Source organism: Triticum dicoccoides, chromosome 1B (assembly GCF_002162155.2).
Source record: "Triticum dicoccoides isolate Atlit2015 ecotype Zavitan chromosome 1B, WEW_v2.0, whole genome shotgun sequence".
Lineage (NCBI taxonomy): Eukaryota > Viridiplantae > Streptophyta > Magnoliopsida > Poales > Poaceae > Triticum > Triticum dicoccoides.
In genome coordinates, this window is record NC_041381.1 from 443,796,436 (window position 1) to 443,813,491 (window position 17,056).

Consider the following 17,056-nt stretch of genomic DNA (forward strand, 5'->3'; position numbering starts at 1 on the left):
ATAAAGTCTCAAGTAAAAGCACTAATTTCCAAGAAGGGTAGCTTTCATGGATATGAGTCAAGTGAGTGTGATCTGATGTCTACTACGCAACCTTCTTCTTGTAGACTCGTGTTGGTCCTCCAAGCACAGAGTTTTGTAGGACAGCAGAAAATTTCCCTCAAGTGGATGACCTAAGGTTTATCAATCTATGGGAGGCATAGGATGAAGATGGTCTCTCTCAAACAACCCTGCAACCAAATAACAAAGAGTATCTTGTATCCCCAACACACCCAATACAATGGTAAATTGTATAGGTGCACTAGTTCGGCGAAGATACGGTGATACAAGTGCAATATGGATGGTAGATATAGGTTTTTGTAATCTGAAAGTATAAAAACAGCAAGGTAGCAAGTAACAAAAGTGAGCGAAAACGGTATTGCAGTGCTTCAAAACAAGGCCTAGGGTTCATACTTTCACTAGTGCAAGTTCTCTCAACAATGATAACATAACTTGATCATATAACAATCCCTCAACGTGCAACAAAGAGTCACTCCAAAGTCACTAATAGCATAGAATAGATGAAGAGATTATTGTAGGGTATGAAACCACCTCAAAGTTATTCTTTCTGATTGATCTATTGGGCTATTCCTGTAAGTGTCACAAACAGTCCTAGAGTTCGTACTAAAATAACACCTTAAGACACACATCAACCAAAACCCTAATGTCACCTAGATACTCCAATGTCACCTCAAGTATCCGCGGGTTTGATTATACGATATGCATCACACAATCTCAGATTCATCTATTTCAACTTACACAAAGAACTTCAAAGAGTGCCCTAAAGTTTCTACCGGGGAGTCGAAACGAAAACGTGTGCCAACCCCTATGCATAAGTTCACAAGGTCACTGAACCCGCAAGTTGATCACCAGAACATACATCAAGTGGTTCACGTGAATATCCTATTGTCACCTCAGATAAGCACATGCAAGACATACATCAAGTGTTCTCAAATCCTTAAAGACTCAATCCGATAAGATAACTTCAAAGGGAAAACTCAATCTATTACAAGAAGGTAGAGAGGGAGGAACATCATAAGATCCAACTATAATAGCAAAGCTCGCGGTACATCAAGATCGTGCCAAGTCAAGAACACAAGAGAGAGAGAGAGAGATCAAACACATAGCTACTGGTACATACCCTCAGCCCCGAGGGTGAACTACTCCCTCCTCGTCATGGAGAGCGTCGGGATGATGAAGATGGCCACTCGTGATGGATTCCCCCTCCGGCAGGGTGCCGGAACAGGGTCCCGATTGGTTTTTGGTGGCTACAAAGGCTTGCGGCGGCGGAACTCCCGATCTTGGTTCTGTTCTGGAAGTTTGGGGATATATAAGAGGTGTTGGCGTCGGGAACAAGTCAGGGGGGTCCACGAAGCAGCCACAAGGTAGGAAGGTGCGCCCAGGGTGGTAGTGCGCGCCCTCCACCCTCATGGTGGCCTCGGGACTCTTCTGGTCCATCTCCGATGCTCCGTGGGCTTCTTCTGGTAAAAAAAACTCCGTAAATTTTTTAGGTCAACTGGACTCCATTTGATATTCCTTTTCTGCAATACTCAAAAACAAGGAAAAAACAGAAACTGGCACTTGGCTCTAGGTTAATAGGTTAGTCCCAAAAATCATATAAAATAGCAAATAAATGCATATAAAACATCCAAGATGGGTAATGTAATAGCATGGAACAATCAAAAATTATAGATACGTTGGAGACGTATCAAGCATCCCCAAGCTTAATTCATGCTCGTCTTCGAGTAGGTAAATGATGAAAACAGAATTTTTGATGTGGAATGCTACCTAACATAATTATCAATGTAATCTTATCTATTGTGGCAAGAATATTCAGATCCATAAGATTCAAAACAAAAGTTTAATATTGACATAAAAACGATAATACTTCAAGCATACTAATAAGGCAATTATGTCTTCTCAAAATAACATGGCCAAAGAAAGATTATCCCTACAAAATCATATAGTCTGGTTATGCTCCATCTTCATCACACAAAATATTCAAATCATGCACAACCCCGGTTTCATCCAAGCAATTATTTCATACTTTAGTATTCTCAAACCTTTTCAACTTTCACGCAATACATAAGTGTGAGCCATGGACATAGCACTATAGGTGGAATAGAATGGTGGTTGTGGAGAAGACAAAAAGAAGGGGATAGTCTCACATCAACTAGGCGTATCAACGGGCTATGTAGATGTCCATCAATGTGAGTGATTAGGGATTGCCATGCAACGGATGCACTAGAGCTATAAGTTTATAAAAGCTCAAAAAGAAACTAAGGGGGGTGCATCTAACTTGCTTGCTCATGAAGATCTAGGTCATTTGAGGAAGCCCATCATTGGAATATACAAGCCAAGTTCTATAATGAAAAATCCCCACTAGTATATGAAAGTGACAAAATAAGAGACTTGCTATCATGAAGATCATGGTGCTACTTTGAAGCATAAGTGTGGAAAAAGGATAGTAACATTGTCACTTCTCTCTTTTTCTCTCATTTTTCTTCTTCTATTTTTTTTCCTTTGGCGTCTTTGGCTTTTTTTTTATTTTGGCTTCTTTGGCCTCTTTTTTCTTTTTTTATTTCCTCACATGGGACAATGCTCTACTAATGATGATCATCACACTTCTATTTACTTACAACTCGAAAAATTACAACTCGATGCTTAGAACAAAAAGATGACTCTATGTGAATGCCTCCGACAGTGTACCGGGATGTGCAATGAATCAAGAGTGACATGTATGAAAGAATTATGAAAGGTGTCCTTGCCACAAATACGATGTCAACTATATGATCGTACAAAGCAATATGGCAATGACGAAACATGTCATAATAAACGGAACGGTGGAAAGTTGTGTGGCAATATATCTCGGAATGACTATGGAAATGCCATAATAGGTAGGTATGGTGGCTGTTTTGAGGAAGGTATATGGTACCGGCGAAAGTTGGCGGCACAAGAGAGGCTAGCAATGGTGGAAGGGTGAGAGTGCGTTTAATCCATGGACTCAACATTAGTCGTAAATAACTCACATACTTACTTAGAGGAATCATCAGCCACCTCCACGGCATTCGCTACATGCAAGAACTAATTTCTACTCATCGGGAAGTGATGTTGAAAAAACCCTTCATGGATGTTGGATCCGGTTTGAAGTAGTCCTTGTAGGGAAGCTTTGCGCCAATGATCCTATCCCGGGGGAACAACTCTCCTGTCCTTTATTGAACCTTGAAGTTTAGAACATGCTCCTCTTGCCTCCAATTCCTCACGGATCTTCATCATCGTCATTATTTTAGCATCTTCATCGTCCAAATCCGACGAATCGACAAAATTTGTGAAGGTCCTTCTTCCCATAGTCATCATCCGACAAATCCATCGTCAAACACATAGAGCGCGATGTGTATGTCCAGAAGAGTGACTTATAAGACCTTGTTTGGTGGCAGCACGGTTGGCGACGTTGTGGGTTGGGGCACCCGATGGCAGGAATGAGGACGACGCTGTAGCCAGGGAGGCGGCGGAGCTACATTGATAACTGTGCGAACAAGACGGGAGAGAGGAGAGGAAAAGGGCAATTCAAACTAGGACAGGGACGTCTTTTTTTTGAACTGGAACACCTTGCATTCCAAAGATCACCATGGGCCAGCCAAATCGGCGGTCACTGCATCGGTTACAACTCTAGGGAGGTTTACCGATCACACTTGGTGATCAGCATTGTCGTCCCGTCTACCAATAGTCACTAGTTCATGAGCAGGTGCATTACACACTCGTGGGCAGAAGGACACGGACCACTCAATGAAACCTAGATGGAGGAGGAACTTGATCTCATAGAACAGGGTGCCAAGCGGGGTGCGGTCCAGGGCTGAAGTTGTAACTGCCTGTTGGAGTCCCACATAGTCTGTTTCAAAGACAACCCGCCCCATGCCATGCTCCTCGGCCTTCTGGATCGCATGCAACAACGCGCTGGCTTCCGCATGCAGGGCTTCGCTCATGTTGGTAAGATTTACGACCGCAGCAAACATGACCTCACCCGTGTGATCGCAGGCAATGCAGCCCCACCCCGCCTTCCGAGACCCAGGCTCGAACGACCCATCCACATTTATCTTGACAACGTCCACGGTCGGGCGAGACCAGGACGGCTTTGGTTTTGTGCAGCTCTTGCCCTATTCTGCAAAGAAAAGTCTCCACTCTGCAATGTGCTTGGCCAACATGAAACTGAATTCCTGGGTATTCGCTCTTTGGACCTGGTGATTAGCCTTGTTCCGCTCCGTCCACCAAAGCCAAAGGAGGCAAATGGTGTGCAATTTTTCGTCTTCCGGCAAGCACAGGATTTTGCTTAGGAGCTGACGCGACGACTGGCACATGAGCAAGTTCTGACGAGTCTCCTCTAAGCCTGTTGCACGCCACATCTTCCGTACTTCCTTGCATCACAGGAAGAGGTGTCCTCCATCTTCCTGTAACCGGTGGCAAACCACGCAATCGGTCATGAGCTGGACCCCAATGCGCTCGACATTCCTCAGCAGAGGGTGGCTATTATGGGCGAGCCACCACATAAAATGATGGATCTTTCCTGGACATCGGACCTTCCATAGATTCTGCCACATCGCCCTGTCCTCTTCCACGTCTGATGAATTTTCCCCCTGTTGCCGAGTGTGTTGTCTCTGGAGCATGTCAGTGTGGATCCTATAGGCTGACCGGACAGAGAAAAACCCCTTGCTATCAAATTGCCAAGACATAAAATCCTCGTGATGTTCAAAGATCGGGATCTTCAGGATCACATCGGCATCCAGTACATAGAAAGTTTGTTGCACAAGCTGCGTATCCCAAGTGAAAGTGATCGGGTCGATGAGTTCAGACACCTTGGTTACAAGGGTGGCACCGCAAGGGGTTCTAGGGAACCGTACTTGGCCCGCGGGGAGCCAAGGGTCATGCCAGATGCTTATCTGTTGGCCATCTCCCACTTGCCATACCATGCCCTCCTTCACCACTTGAATTCCTTGCAAAATGCTATGCCATACATAACTTATGCCTGGGGTCGGAGTTGCAGATAGCAAATCACCATTTGGATAGTACTTAGCTCGTAGGACCCGGGCGCAGAGGGAGTCCGGTGCTTGAAATAGGCGCCAAACCTGCCGGGCTAGCATGGCGATGTTAAAGGAGTGAAGGTCCATCAAGCCCAAACCGCCTTGCTCTTTTGGTAGCGTCATCCTCTCCCAGCTGACCCAATGATGCTTTTGCTCATCATCTTGGTTTGCCCACCAGAACCGACATATCATCGTGCAGATATCATCACATAGGCCCTTTGTCAGGTCAAAACATGCCATAGCATAGGTGGGGATGGCTTGGGCCACTGTTTTAATTAAGATCTCTTTGCCCTTCTTTGACAACAACTTGATCTTATACCCTTGTAGCAGCTCCCAGATCTTGTCCCGGATGTATTCAAAACAGGCCTGGCGTGATCTTCCCACATAGCTCGGAAGACCTAGGTACTTCCCTTGGAGGCCCTCTCCTCGTAGCCCTAGCACATGAAGCAAGGACTATTTCTTCTAGTGCGGTGTATTCTGGCTGAATTGGATGGCAGATTTGTCTCTGTTAATCGTCTGACCTGAGCCTCTTTCATACACCTCCAATAACTCGTTTACTGTGGTCATATTTTCCTCCGATGCCTCCAAAAGCAGCAGCGAGTCGTCAATAAAGAGATGTGTAACCGCGGGTGTAGTTGGGGCAATCTTTATACCCTTGATGAGACCCATAGACTCCGTGTGATTGATCAAAGCCGAGAGCCCTTCCGCACAGATCAAGAACAGGTACGGGGAGGCCGGATCCCCCTGTCTCAAGCCACGCCCCGAAACCACTGTGTCCGTGCACCAATCGTTGATCTTAAAACAAAAATGCACCATGCTCATACACTTCATGATCAGAGCCACAAACCTCCGTGCGAAACCCAACTGGTGCATGATACGTCTCCGTCGTATCTATAACTTTTGGTTGTTCCATGCCAATATTATTCAACTTTCATATACTTTTGGCAACTTTCTATACTATTTTTGGGACTAGCATATTGATCCAGTGCCCAGTGCCAGTTCATGTTTTTTGCATGTTTTATGTTTCACAAAAAACCCATATCAAACAGAGTCCAAACGGGATAAAAACGGACGGAGAATATTTTTGGAATATTTATGATTTTTGGGAAGAAGAATCAACGCGAGATGATGCTTGAGGGGCCCACGAGGCACGGGGCGCGTGCCTGACCCTCGTGGACACCCTGTAAGGCAGTTGCTGCTCTTCTTTTGCCGCAAGAAAGCTAATATCCGGAAACAAATCGCGTTGAAGGTTTCAATCCAATCGGAGTTACGGATCTACGAGAATATAAGAAACGGTGGAAGGGCAGAATCTGGGAATGCAGAAACAGAGAGAGAGAGAGAGAGACAGATCCAATCTCGGAGGGGCTCTCGCCCCTCCCACGCCATGGAGACCATGGACCAGAGGGGAAACCCTTCTCCCATATAGGGAGAAGGTCAAGGAAGAATAAAAAGAAGGGGGGCTCTCTCCCCCTCTCTCCCGGTGGCGCCGGAACACCGTCGGGGCCATCATCATCACTGCGATCTACACCAACACCTCCGTCATCTTCCCCAACATCGTCATCACCTTCCCCCATCTATATTCAGCAGTCCACTCTCCCGCAACCCGTTGTACCCTCTACTTGAACATGGTGCTTTATGCTTCATATTATTATCCAATGATGTGTTGCCATCCTATGATGTCTGAGTAGATTTTCGTTGTCCTATCGATAATTGGTGAATTGCTATGATTGGTTTAATTTGCTTGTGGTTATGTTGTTGTCCTTTGGTGCCCATCATATGAGCGCGCGCGTGGATCACACCATAGGGTTAGTTGTATGTTGATAGGACTATGTATTGGAGGGCAAGAGTGACAGAAGCTTCAACCTAGCATAGAAATTGATGCATACGGGATTGAAGGGGGACCAATATATCTTAATGCTATGGTTGGGTTTTACCTTAATGAATGTTAGTAGTTGCGGATGCTTGCTAATAGTTCCAATCATAAGTGCATAGAATTCCAAGTTAGGGATGACATGCTAGCAGTGGCCTCTCCCACATAAAACTTGCTATCGGTCTAGTAAAGTAGTCAATTGCTTAGGGCCAATTCCGCAACTCCTACCACCACTTTTCCACACTCGCTATACTAACTTTATTGCTTCTTTATCTAAACAGCCCCTAGTTTATATTTACGTGCTCTTTATATTCTTGCAAACCTATCCAACAACACCTACAAAGTCCTTCTAGTTTCATACTTGTTTTAGGTAAAGCGAACGCTAAGCGTGCGTAGAGTTGTATCGGTGGTCGATAGAACTTGAGGGAATATTTGTTCTACCTTTAGCTCCTCCTTGGGTTCGACACTCTTAGTTATCGAAAGAGGCTACAATTGATCCCCTATACTTGTGGGTTATCAAGACCTTTTTCTGGCGCCGTTGCCGGGGAGTCATAGCGTGTGGTGAATATTCTCGTGCGCTCTTGTTTGCTTTATAACTAAGTAATTTCTATTTGTTGTTCTAAGTTGTTCTCTATCTTTAGTTATGGATATGGAACACAAAATACCAAAAAAAATAGTTGTACTTGCTACTCATGGAGATGGGGAACCTCCTAAAACCCTCGAGGCTGGTTATGTGAAAAATATTATGCACTACTTTAATAATCCTGAGAAAACCCCATTCAATTATGTAATGGGAGACACGTTGGATCAACGTGAATACTTTAGGGATTATCGCTTGACTCAAAAAGGGAAACTATTATGGGATCAAATTCATATGTTGCATTGGTATGCTCGGGAACTATGCTTGAGATATGATTATACTTGTTGCTCTAGGATGAAGGCTCCACACCTTCCCTTTTCATGCAAATTCAATGATGATAAAACTTTGGCTTCTTATGCTAATGGTATATATGATTACTATGATGTGGAACAAATAGAAGAATTCGTTGCTTTTATGGGTGCTTATGAAATTGAATCTTTGTTTAAAGAGTGTGAAAATCTTGATGATGTTGTTTACAGACCTGAAAATTTTGCTATACTTAAATATTGCTATGAGAATTATGAATTAAATTCCGATATTGATGATTTTATTGAGAGAGTCTCCGCAGTCAAAGAAGAGACTAATATTTTACAGGAGTCTATGGAAGAAGAAATTGATGAAACTGTGAGCTCATTGGATGAAAAAGATGATGAGGAGAGCGAAGAACAAAAGGAGGAAGAGAGGATTAGCTACCCGTGCCCACCTTCTAATGAGAGTAACTCTTCAACTCATACATTGTTTAATTTCCCTTCGTGTTTACCGAAGGATGATTGCTATGATGATTGTCATGATCCCGTTGATTCTTTTGAAATATCCCTTTTTGATGATGCTTGCTATGCTTGTGGTCAAGATACCAATATGAATTATGCTTATGGAGATGAACTTGCTATAGTTCCTTATGTTAAACATGAATTTTTGCTATTGCACCCACGCATGATAGTCCTATTATCTTTTTGAATTCTCCCTACTACACTATATCGGAGAAGTTTACCCTTATTAAGGATTATATTGATGGGCTGCATTTTACTACTAAACATGATGATTGTGATAGATATAATATGCACGTGCTTGATGCTCCTACTTGCAATTATTATGAGAGAGCAACTATATCTCGACCTCTCTATGTTTCCAATATGATGAAATTGCAAGAAACTGCTTATACGATGCATTGGCCTTTACTATGTGTGCATGAATTGTTCTTTTATGACATGCCGATCATAGGAAGAGAGTTAGACTTCGATGTTGCATGATATATGTTACTTTGTGCTCACTACTAAATTACAAATCATTGTTAATTAAAATTGGCTTTGATATACCTTGGGATCCGGGTGGATCCATTACTTGAGCACTATATGCCTAGCTTAATGGCTTTAAAGAAAGCGCTTTCAGGGAGACAACTTGAAAGTTTTAGAGAGTCATTTATTTCTGTTGTGCTTTTATATAGTCTAAAAACAAAAAAATAAAGAGGAGAACCCAAAACTTTTCAAAAAGGAAAGTGAAACTGAGAAATACAAGCATTGTTGAAGTGAGGGAGCTCCTTGAACTTTGTTCATGCTCACGGAAACTTTGTGAATCTTGATTATAGAAACTTTTCAACAAAAATAATTATCCCCTTGTAAAATTCTATTGTATTATAAAAATAATGTGCCAAGGTTTTCCTTTAGGATGTTTAGATTGCTTGTTGGTTTGTGCGGTGCGGGACAGAAACTTTGGCTGTAGTGCGTGATTTTACATTTTTTACTGGAACGTCAAATGGTTCTGAAACTTTTTGCACTGTCTTTCTATACGATGTTTTTTATTTTTCCTAATTTTTGAAGAATTTTCGGAGTACCAGAAATATGGTGAATGTGAATATTACTACAGACTGTCCTGTTTAAGACAGATTCTGTTTTTGATGCATAGTTTGCTTGTTTTGATGAAACTATCGGTTTCTATCAGTGGATTAAGCCATGGAAAAGTTATATTACAGTATCTACAATGCAAAAATAAAATATGAATTGGTTTGCCACAGTACTTAGAGTAGTGACTTGCTTTATTATACTAACGGATCTTACCGAGTTTTTTGTTGAGTTTTGTGTGGATGAAGTGTTCGAAGATCGAGGAGGTCTCGATATGAGGAAAAGGAGGAGAGGCAAGAGCTCAAGCTTGGGAATGCCCAAGGCACCCCAAGTAAATATTCAAGGAGACTCAAGCGTCTAAGCTTGGGGATGCCCCGGAAGGCATCCCATCTTTCTTCAACAAGTATCGGTATGTTTTCGGATTCGTTATGTTCATGCGATATGTGCAAATCTTGGAGCATCTTTTGCATTTAGTTTTCACTTCTCTTTTATGCACCATGCTGGTCTGCGATAGTCCATGGTTGATTTATAGAATGCTTATTGCACTTCACTTAAATCTTTTGAGTATGGCTTTATAGAATGCTTCATGTGCTTCACTTATATCATTTGAAGTTTGGATTGCATGTTTCTCTTCACATAGAAAACCGCCATTTGTAGAATGCTCTTTTGCTTCACTTATATTTGTTAGTGCGTGGGCATATATTTTGTAGAAAGAATTAAACTCTCTTGCTTAACTTATATCTATTTAGAGAGATGACAGGAATTGGTCATTCACATGGTTAGTCATAAAATCCTACATAAAACTTGTAGATCACTGAATATGATATGTTTGATTCCTTGCAATTTTGTGATATAGAGATGATAATATGTGGGAGGTTCTAGTAAATGGTTGTGTTTAGTAAGAATATTGGTGTTAAGCTTTGTGATTCCCGAAGCATGCATGTATGGTCTCCTAACTATGTAACCAAATTGGCGCGCATTGTATTTTGATTGTTTATCTTTGCGTGAAGGTCGGGGGCGCGCGATGGTTAACTCCTACCAACCTCCCCCCTAGGAGCATGCGTAGTAGTACTTTGCTTCGAGGGCTAATAAACTTTTGCAATAAGTATATGAGTTCTTTATGACTAATGTGAGTCCATGGATTATACTCACTCTTACCTTTCCGCAATTTGCTAGCCTCTACGGTACCGTGCAATGCCCTTTCTCACCTCGAGAGTTGGTGCAAACTTTGCCGGTGCATCCAAACCCCATGATACGATACGCTCTATCACACATAAGCCTCCTTATATCTTCCTCAAAACAGCCACCATACCTACCTATTATGGCATTTCCATAGCCATTCCGAGATATATTTCCATGCAACTTCCATCATCATCATATACATGACTTGAGCATTCATTGTCATATTGCTTTACATGATCGTAAGATAGCTAGCATGATGTTTTCATGGCTTGTCCATTTTTTCATGTCATTGCTATGCTAGATCATTGCACATCCCGGTACACCACCGGAGGCATTCATATAGAGTCATATCTTTGTTCTAGATATCGAGTTGTAATATTGAGTTGTAAGTAAATAAAGTGTGATGATCATCATTATTAGAGCCTTGCCCCAATGAGGAAAGTATGATGGAGACTATGATTCCCCCACAAGTCGGGATGAGTCTTCAGACTTTATGAAAAATAAAAGAGGCCAAAGAAGGCCAAATAAAAAAGAGAGGCCAAAGAAGCCCACCAAAAAATAAAAAAAGGAAAATAAAAAAGGAAAATAAAAAAATGAGAGAAAAAGAGAGAAGGGGCAATGTTACTATAGTTTTACCACACTTGTGCTTCAAAATAGCACCATGTTCTTCATATAGAGAGTCTCTTGAGTTATCACTTTCATATACTAGTGGGAATTTTCATTATAGAACTTGGCTTGTATATTTCGATGATGGGCTTCCTCAAATGCCCGAGGTCTTCATGAGCAAGCAAGTTGGATGCATACCCACTTAGTTTCAGTTTGAGCTTTCATACACTTATAGCTCTAGTGCATCCATCGCATGGCAATCCCTACTCCTCGCATTGACATCAATTGATGGGCATCTCCATAGCCCGTTGATTAGCCGTGTCGATGTGAGACTTTCTCCCTTTTTGTCTTCTCCACACAACCTCCACCGTCATACTCTATTCCACCTGTAGTGTTATATCCATGGTTTGCGCTCATGTATTGCGTGAGGGTTGAAAAAGCTGAAGCGCGTTAAAAAGTATGAACCAATTGTTTGGCTGACACCGGGATGGGCATGAGAGGTACCTTGTGTTATGAAAAGGGAGCATAAAAGACTATATGATTTTGTAGGGATAGCGTTCTTTAGCATTGATATTTTGAAAGACATGATTGCTTGTTGGGATGCCCGAAGTATTATTGTTTTTATGTCAAATGATAGACTATTGCTTTGAATCACTCGTGTCTTAATATTCATGCCATGATTAGATTACATGATCAAGATTATGTTAGGTAGCATTCCACATCAAAAATTACCTTGTTTATCGTTTACCTACTTGATGACAAGCTGGAATTAAGCTTGGGGATGCTGATACGTCTCCGTCGTATCTACAATTTTTTATTGTTCCATGCCAATATTATTCAACTTTCATATACTTTTGGCAACTTTTTATACTATTTTTGGGACTAACATATTGATCCAGTGCCTAGTGTCAGTTCCTGTTTGTTGCATGGTTTATGTTTCGCAGAAAACCCATATCAAACGGAGTCCAAACGGGATAAAAAATGGACGGAGAATATTTTTGGAATATTTATGATTTTTGGGAAGAACAATCAACGCGAGACGATGCTCGAGGGGCCCACGAGGCAGGGGGCGCCCCTGACTATCATGGACACCCCGTAAGGCGGTTGTTGCTCTTCTTTTGCCGCAAGAAGGCTAATATCCGGAAACAAATCGTGTTGAAGGTTTCAATCTAATCAGAGTTACGGATCTCCGGAAATATAAGAAACGGTGAAAGGGCAGAATTTGGGAACACAGAAACAGAGAGAGACAGAGAGACAGATCCAATCTCGGAGGGGCTCTCACCCCTCCCACGCCATGGAGACCACGGACCAGAGGGGAAACTCTTATCCCATCTAAGGAGAAGGTCAAGGAAGAGTAAGAAGAAGGAGGGCTCTCTCCCCCTCTCTCCCAGTGGGGCCGGAACACCGCCGGGGCCATCATCATCACTGTGATCTACACCAACACCTCCGTCATCTTCCCCAACATCGTCATCACCTTCCCCCATCTATATTCAGCGGTCCACTCTCCCTCAACCAGTTGTACCCTGTACTTGAACATGGTGCTTTATGCTTCATATTATTATCCAATGATGTGTTGCCATCCTATGATGTCTGAGTAGATTTTCGTTGTCCTATCGGTAATTGGTGAATTGCTATGATTGGTTTAACTTGCTTGTGGTTATGTTGTTGTCTGATACGTCTCCAACGTATCTACTTTTCCAAACACTTTTGCCCTTGTTTTGGACTCTAACTTGCATGATTTGGATGAAACTAACCCGGACTGACGCTGTTTTCAGCAGAACTGCCATGGTGTTGTTTATTATGCAGAAAACAAAAGTTCTCTGAATGACTTGAAAAATCCACGGAGATAACTTTTGGAAAATAAAAAAATACTAGCGAAAGAAAATCAAGACCAGGGGGCCCACACCCTGTCCACGAGGGTGGGGGGCGCGCCCCCTCCCCCTGGGCGCGCCCCCCTGTCTCGTGGGCCCCCTGGAGCTCCACCGACCTCAACTCCGACTCTATATATTCCGTTTCGCAGAGAAAAAAATCAAAGAGAAAGTTTCATCGCGTTTTACGATATGGAGCTGCCGCCAAGCCCTAATCTCTCTCGGGGGGGCTGATCTGGAGTCCGTTCGGGGCTCCGGAGAGGGGGATTCGTCGTCGTCGTCATCGTCAACCATCCTCCATCACCAATTTCATGATGCTCACCGCCATGCATGAGTAATTCCATCGCAGGCTTGCTGGACGGTGATGGGTTGGATGAGATTTACCATGTAATCGAGTTAGTTTTGTTAGGGTTTGATCCCTAGTATCCACTATGTTCTGAGATTGATATTGCTATGACTTTTCTATGCTTAATGCTTGTCACTAGGGCCCGAGTGCCATGATTTCAGATCTGAACCTATTATGTTTTCATGAATATTGTGAGTTCTTGATCCTATCTTGCAAGTCTATAGTCACCTATTATGTGTTATGATCCGACAACCCCGAAGTGACAATAATCGGGATACTTCTCGGTGATGACCGTAGTTTGAGGAGTTCATGTATTCACTATGTGTTAATGCTTTGGTTCGGTACTCTATTAAAAGGAGGCCTTAATATCCCTTAGTTTCCATTAGGACCCCGCTGTCACGGGAGGATAGGACAAAAGATGCCATGCAAGTTCTTTTCCATAAGCACGTATGACTATATTTGGAATACATGCCTACATTACATTGATGAATTGGAGCTAGTTCTGCGTCACCCTATGTTATAGCTATTACATGAGGAATCGCATCCGACATAATTATCCATCACTGATCCAATGCCTACGAGCTTTTCACATGTTGTGCCTCGCTTATTTACTTTTCCGTTGCTACTGTTACAATTACTACAAAACCGCTATCTTTACTTTTGCCACTGTTACCGTTACTTCCATACTACTTTGCTACTAAATACTTTGCTGCAGATACTAAGTTATCCAGGTGTGGTTGAATTGACAACTCAACTGCTAATACTTAAGAATATTCTTTGGCTCCCCTTCTGTCGAATCAATAAATTTGGGTTGAATACTCTACCCTCGAAAGTTGTTGCGATCCCCTATACTTGTGGGTTATTACTGTCCTTTGGTGCCCATCATATGAGCGCGCGCGTGGATCACACCATAGGGTTAGTTGTATGTTGATAGGACTATGTATTAGAGGGCAAGAGTGATAGAAGCTTCAGCCTAGCATAGAAATTGATGCATACGGGATTGAAGGGGGGCCAATATATCTTAATGCTATGGTGGGTTTTACCTTAATGAACGTTAGTAGTTGCGGATGCTTGCTAATAGTTCCAATCATAAGTTCATAGAATTCCAAGTCAGGGATGACATGCTAGCAGTGGCCTCTCCCACATAAAACTTGCTATCGGTCTAGTAAAGTAGTCAATTGCTTAGGAACAATTTCGCAACTCCTACCACCACTTTTCCACACTCGCTATACTAACTTTATTGCTTCTTTATCTAAAAATCCCCTAGTTTATATTTACATGCTCTTTATATTCTTGCAAACCTATCCAAAAACACCTATAAAGTCCTTCTAGTTTCATACTTGTTTTAGGTAAAGCGAACGTTAAGCATGCGTAGAGTTGTATCAGTGGTCGATAGAACTTGAGGGAATATTTGTTCTACCTTTAGCTCCTCGTTAGGTTCGACACTCTTACTTATTGAAAGAGGCTACAATTGATCCCCTATACTTGTGGGTTATCAGTGCATAATTTTCTCCATGAAGGACCATTCCACTCTGTCATATGCCTTGCTCATATCAAGCTTTAATGCTGCAAAATGTGTCGAGCCCGTCCTCTTCCGCTTCAAGTAATGCGTCATCTCATAAGCTAGGACTGTGTTATTTGAGATGAGCCTGCTCGGGACGAAGGCGCTCTGGTTTGGGGATATAATCTCACTCAAAATGCTCTTCAACCGGTTAGCAAGCACCTTGGACACAAGCTTATACACTATGTTACATAGGCTAATCGGGCGTAAATCCTTCAATCTTTTTGGGTTTTGAACCTTTGGGATCAGCACCACGAGTGTGTCGTTCCATCCCTCCGGTATACTGCCACCTTGTAACACGTGTAAAACCTCACGTACCACATCCTCACCAATCAATTGCCAGTAGTGTTTATAGAAGATCGCCGGGAGGCCATCCATCCCCGGTGCTTTGAGGTCCCCAATACTATCAAAAGCTTCTTTGACCTCCGCTGTAGTGAACTCCGCTAGCGTAAAATCGTTCATCTGGGCCGTGACTTTTGGTGCTATATGGTTTAGAATTTCCGCCGCCTCTGAACCAGCCATGGGGGTAAACAAGTTAGAGAAATAGTTAGTAATGAGGGCCTTCAACCCCTCCTCCCCCGACACCTCCACCCCGTCTCCCTCTTCAAAGTATGGATCCAGTTTTTCTTCTTCCTCTCCGATGCAAAGGCCTGGAAATATTTCGTGTTCCAGTCACCTTTCGACAACCAATCCACATGTGCTCGTTGGCGATACACCAGGTCAAGTTGATCCTCTAGTTTCTCCATTTGGTACTTCAAGGTAAGCTCCCTCCGGAGTTGTGCTTGGGATATTGGTTGGCGACGGACTGCTTCAAGTTCCTCCTTTAGCTTGCAAGCCCTCTTTTGGAGATCACCCAGAACATCACGGCTCCATGTATGGAGGGCTCTGTTGACTACCCCCAGCCTGCTCGCCACCAATGGCCCTTGCGCTTTCTCCCACACCTCCCTCACTATGTCATCGCACCCCTCCTCAAGGAGCCAGCGCGCCTCGATCCTCTTGTGTTGCCTGTTGCTCAGCCTGGCCCCTGGACCCTTACTGCCGTTTAGCCACAAGATGACCGGCCTGTGATCCGAATGATGCGGGTCCCCGTTGACCACTTTATAGTATGGGAAGCGAGCGCATCAAGCTTGGGAAGCCACTGCCCTGTCTAGACGCTCCGAAATGTAACCATCAACATGAAAGTTATTATTGCGCCAGGTAAACACATCCCCCTCGAAGCCGAGGTCATTTAGATTACAACTTTCCAAAGCATCATGGAAATTATGCATCATCAAGTGCCCTCTAGGTACGCCTCCTTATTTCTCATGGTTGAACAAGATCTCGTTGAAATCACCGAGCACGACCCACGGGGGGCTCGCCTGGTGATTTAGTGTCCTCAATAGTTTCCAGGTGTCCACCTTCTTTTCCATGCGGGGTTCGCCGTATATTCCTGTAACTCCTGCACTATGACATCGATATGCATTCTCCCCATCCATCTAAGCATCACATCCACTCCCTTCCTCCAGAATAAAGCCAGACCGCCGCTCTTCCCAGCACAATCCTTCACTAGCATATGTGGCATTCCCAACTTCCCTCGAAACGTTTCCATTCTTCTTTTATCTAGGTGGGTTTCAGACAAAAAAAGAATGCCGGGATCCTCCTTCTTCTAGAGCGCCAGAAGACCGCGAACTGCCGGGCCATTTCCCAAACCCCAGCAATTCCAGGCGATGATCTTCATTGCTGGCCGCCAGGCTGTACCTGCAGCCCGGCGTTCTGGTCATGGTGTGAATCACCTCTTTCAACAGTCACCTTCGGTAACTTCTTCCTCCCTTCCTCATCCTGGTCAGCGACATCCATCTGCTCCATCCCCCACTTCTCGCCCAAGATATGCACTCCCCCCTCGGTTGCCTTCATGCTTTCCCTCCCCTTCATTCTCCTGAAAGTACCCCTCCCCCCTTCCCATTTTCAGCGTTCGGCTGGACTTGATCCTGCACCACCCCCACACTACCTCCAACACCCCCACGTCGATCTGCATGGGATCCTGCATGGCCTCGG